Source organism: Myotis myotis, unplaced genomic scaffold, assembly GCF_014108235.1.
Source record: "Myotis myotis isolate mMyoMyo1 unplaced genomic scaffold, mMyoMyo1.p scaffold_m19_p_16, whole genome shotgun sequence".
Lineage (NCBI taxonomy): Eukaryota > Metazoa > Chordata > Mammalia > Chiroptera > Vespertilionidae > Myotis > Myotis myotis.
The window spans coordinates 26141185-26146648 of NW_023416320.1; the positions used below are offsets into that span (position 1 = coordinate 26141185).

Here is a 5464-nt window from a genome sequence, read left to right on the forward strand (position 1 = left end):
CCTGCAGACTGAAGGATCCCAGGTTCTGGTCAGGGGCAAATGTCCAGGTTGCAGGCTCAATCCCCAGTGGGAGGCATGTGGGAGGTAGCTGATCAATGATTCTCTCTTACTGATTTTTTTCCCTCTCTCCCTCTCCCTTTCTGAAATCAAATCTGTCTATCTATCTATAGATAGATATTTTACAATATATTTTAAAAATATATTTCTATTGATTTCAGATAGGAAGGGAGAGGGAGAGAGAGAGAGAGAGAAATGCCAATGATGAGAGAGAACCATTGATCGGCTGTCTCCTGCACACCCCACACCGGGATTGAGCCCACAGCCAGGCATGTGCCTTGATGGGGAATTGAACCGTGACCTCCTGGTTTAGAGATCGATGATCAACCACTGAGCAACATTGGCCAGACATCACAGGAAAATTTTAAGTAAAGTAGCGATATGATCACAGTTTTATGATCCTATGACTGTTAGAAATAAGTAATTTAACATAGCATAGGGCATGACAAGTTTGAGGTAAATGTGCAGCATCCCAAGAGATATGCCCAGCTATTCAAACAGATCAAGAACAAAAGCGTCAGTGAGAGTTATAGACTTGTGAGTCAACAGCATAAAGTGGGCACCCAGGGAAACCCAGATGTGCTTAATTAACAATTTGAATGTCTAACCATTATTCCTACTTTGAGGATTTATAATACCCAAGATTTTTGGAGCCAATATGTTTATGGTAAGCTATAAATTGGGTGAGATTCCAAATTACCTGTTGTGAATTTCTTTCTGCGGTTGTCATGAAATCCACCAACGAAAGGAGACATTTTCATAGCCCCTTTCATCTCCTATCTTGTTTTCAAATCGTTGTCTCTCACTTAGGGTCATGACCAGAAATATCATTCCCTCTACTGCTGTTCCTATTTTTCCATCTATCTACCTATCTCTAATTTACCATATTGATCATAATTTTGAGCTTAGATCCACTATTTAAAAGGGAAAAAAAGACTGAAAGTTTACAACTTTTTAAAAAAAGTGTAAAGATAAAAGAAGTAAAATCAAGAGCCCCATCAAAATTCTCCATTTTAGGAGTAGATTACCATATTTAATGAGTAAATATTGAATTTAAAGTTTCTCAAAGAAGAATCTGACTGGAATATTGAGTGGGTACATATGCTGTCAATGATGTGGTCTAACCTGAATGAGGAAAGCTGCGCTTATTGATAAGCATGTTTGTAACAGGAGAGACTTGAATTTGGCAACGGAAAGGTGACTCAGCAGGTCAGAGCCCAACATGGAGAGTACATGAAACCTGCAGGGAAACAGAGTACAGAAAGCCTGCCACAGAAATGCACATTTCAGATCACAGAATACCTGACTCTAACCTCCTGCCACAGTTTACTTCTTTGAGTGGCTTTAACTCTGGAACCATTAGGCTTCTCCTATTATTAATGCCTTAAAATCCAAGGCAGATATTTTTTCAGTCCTCTACAACACGATAAAGAAAGGTGGCAAGGAACAAGCCAGCAGTTCAAACAACAGGCTCACTCCCAACTCCCTCATTTCTGTGTGTTTGGAAGGTGCATTAGAAAATGTCTAGATTCTAGTTCCATTATATGGTCCTTGACCTGAAATCTCAATTCATGCATTTATATCATAGAAAGCAACTCACACTCTGTAAGATTTCGGATAATTCACTTAGAGTGCCTACCACATAAAAAGTGGGCAAAAATATTTGTAATCATTGTTGATCTCAAAGTTTGACCAATGTTTTAAAAATCAAGACTAGCTACGCATTTCTAAATCCCATCAAGAGAATCTCAGGACAAAGCTTTCCCTTCTGAAAGATGGATAAAGAAGAGGAGGAAGAGCAGTGGCCTGAGGACCATGGGTTTCCTTACTTAGGCAGTGAACTTGGAAAGAAGCCCTCACTGCTCTGGACTCCGGGTTCATCAGTGATGAAATGTGTTCATTTGCAAATGCATTTGGTTATCTCAAATACCCCACATTCAAGAACGATTCAGCTCAGCCATGGTAATAATAATAATAATAATAATAATAATAATAATAATAAGCTTATTCAATTCTGGGCACTATTCTAAGCTCTTTGTAGGTAATAGCAGATGTAATGCACTAACCCTATGCAACAAGTACTATTATTCTTCTCATATTTTACAGAACAGGAACTGAGGTGCAGAGAGTTTAAGTGTTGGTCGTGATGTCACCCCACACAGTCAATTGCAGAAGGAGGATTCACATGGAGGCACTGGGGCGCCACATTCCCACATCTCTAACTGCCATGCATACTGCATGCTCCATGAGGAGTGAATTTGGCAATCTCTACTGCTAGAAGTTTTGGAGAGGAAATTTAAAATCTTAAGTCATTATATGTGGGCTCAAAACAATGACTTAGAACTGAAGACATTTACTCCGGTTCCCAAGCATTAAGGCATCCATGCTGAATAAGGGCTTTGGAGGTCAGGTGTAACTCCAAAGTTTGTGTCTATGAAACAACAACAAACAACAACAACAACAAAGGGGAAGTTTGACAATGATGTCATACTTAATATGTATGGATATTTCTTCATGTTTTACATTTTCCTCCACCCCAGTACCACCTGTGCTCTAACATCTCACAATTTGAATTTTCTTCCTGATTCGGCTTGTGCATGGATTATATTGCAGCTTTGACAGATGACAGGCACGCACCTTGGATAAGATCTTTCCTCAGTATGTTGTTCCCTTTTGGTTTTTACTTTATTCTTATATAACGTATTTTGCCCCAAGCTATCAGAAGAGAATGAAAAGTAAAGACAAGTGAAGAGGCATATGATTTGATGATGTGGGCAATAATTCTTCCTTAGTTTAGAAGTCTTCATTAATCTCTTAGATGATTATACCAAATCCTGCTAGGATACAGCAGAGAATGTGTGTGAGACAGCTAGCTAGAGAGGAGGGCAGGACTGAGATAATCTCAACCACATTAAAAAAAAAAGTATAATATTTTTTTTGTAACGTGCTAAACGTTGTCTTAAAAATGAAGACTCTGCAATATACAGCACAAAGCTTAACGTCTGCTTCCTGGTTCATGCATTCTGATTATGAGGAAGCTGGCATCTGTTTCCAGACATAGCATCGCCTTTTCTAAATCCCTGCTTCTTCATGTGACTGGTCTGCTAAGGGATTCTGTCCGGGACTCTCATTGTTATTAATTCTAAATTGAGTTTAATGCATTACTCATTAAGTGGACCTAATTTTTCACTTGCGATAGGCCAGAATAAAGAGGTGCACATCCCATAATCCCTCAAGGAAAGCATTCGGCCATGTTTGCAAACAGATCCTTCCCCACTGCCACCAGCCCCTCCTACTTTTACAACAATGGGTTGGATTCTAAACTATCATTAGGATCCAGTCTGTAATATTCAGCGTGGCCCGCAAGGTCCCTGGCTGTTTCCTATCCCTCCAGAGGCAACTATGCACCCACTAAGCTGCAGACACATTGGCTTCCTCTTTATCCAATGCTCAAAACTAGTTCTCTCTTGAGGGCCTTTGGGCATGCCATTCCCCTTTCTTTGCCATATTCCCACCCACCTCCACATAAAACTCAGCCTCTGCCTAGTTAACTCCACTAACTCTTTTTTTTTTTTTAATCCTTACCCAAGAATATGTTTTTTATTTATTTTAAACTGATAAGAACAGATACTACACTTGATCTTAGCCAAAAGGCCGAGAAGCGATAAGAATATGTTTTTTATTTATTTTAGAGAAAGAAAGGAATAGAGAAAAAAAAATCTATCAGTTGCCTCCCATATGCACCTGGACTGGGGACTGAACCTGCAACCTAGATATGTGCCCTGATTGGGAATGGAGCCCACAGCCTTTTTGGTGCACAAGACAATGCTCCAACCAACTGAGCTACTCAGCCAGGGCTCTACTAACTCTTAATAGCCTGTGGGTTAAGTGTTACTTACTCTCAGACTTCAGGAGGCAACAGCCCCGAGAGGCACAATAACAAGCAAATGGTCAGAAATGCAAGAAGGAAGGGGCAGTTAGCATTTGAACTATTTCATCTGATTCCTTAGTCTCTTCTCTTTTTTTTTCCTGAATAACTCTCCCTTTTCAACACTCATAGTCAAAGATCTGAAGTTGTAATAATTGTTTTTGTGTATTAAGGCTGTTCATCAGAATGTTAAACATTTTATTTTAAAATATGACACTCCTGTGCTAACTTGACCTCATCTGGATGCTGAGCTGAGCCCTCATGGCAGTCCTTTCATTTGTCCCTTGATGATTGCAGCCCACACTGGAATCTGTCTCTGTTCAAATCTTCACTCTTTGGCAACTAATCACGCATTGGCTTGCAACATCTATTGAATCTGTCTGGTATTATTTAGCTCTATTATTGTTATTAAATTCTTGAAAGTGTGTACCTCTGATATTCCTGTGTCTAGGCTATAAACTTCTCCTGGAGATTAAGGGAGAATATTTTACAAATATTTGGCAATCATTATCACTTGTGTGCACACCACAGCATTTAAGTTCTTGAACACATTTCTGCGGTTCCCTTTTCACTACAGCCCTGCGAGGAGGCAAGATAGTTATTCTACAGGTGGGGGAATGGAGGTCTGAGAAATAATGGACTTGTCTACAGTATCGTCACTTTTAAGGAACAAAAGAAAGTCTGTATTTTCACGTTTTTTGTCTGTATTTTTTCCACCATACCAAGCCACCTTTCACATATTTTCATAATACCTAGCACATGATCTTATACACAATGGATTCCTAATAATTATTTGTGGATGGAGTTTAGATTTAAAAAAAAAGTAAGAAACATCAGGGTTTGGATCTGCATGACACACATCTGTATGAGAAGTAAATAAATGAGCTCACTGCCTGGATTCTATCAAAATGTCAATGTTTGGTATTGAGGAAACAAATTATTTTGGCTGAATTGACTGAGATTTTCCCTTATTTTCTTGAATGTTTATGGCTTTAAGAATAGACTACAACTCCAACTTTGCAAAAACTGGAAAGCCATGTGTGCATTAAAGTAATTTTTATAAGTTTCTTCTCTGCCTCTGCTCCCACCCAGGACCATGTGTGCCTTTGTGATTGTTATAAAGGAGAACACAGCTCTTCTTGGCCCTCAGCTCACGGCCAGTGAGGGAGGAGTGTGAAGTCTGTCTGGGAAGCCAGAAACATGTGGCGTCTCAGGATCCTGGGCAAAATAGGGTAACAATAATAGTCATTTTTCATTTTCTAGTCCTTGGTGTCTAGAGGACTTTGGGGAATTTAACAAAATATACATAAAGCTCAATTCTGAAAACACAGCAACACAAAGCAGGGCCTTAGGGAAAATAATAATAAACGCTCCCTTTCCTTTGCCACCAACGTTACAAACCATCAGCGGTGACACTGGAAACAAAGAAGTCAGAGGTTATGGGAAGGGGAAAGGGTGAAACCAGAGAGGAAACCAAGA

General features: G+C 39.5%; 1 pseudogene; it reads right to left on the reverse strand.

Annotated features, from left to right (window-relative positions):
• Positions 1 to 3629: 3629 nt before the first annotated feature.
• Positions 3630 to 3723, reverse strand: LOC118671050 (annotated as a pseudogene).
• Between the last annotated feature and the right edge of the window lie 1741 nt (positions 3724 to 5464).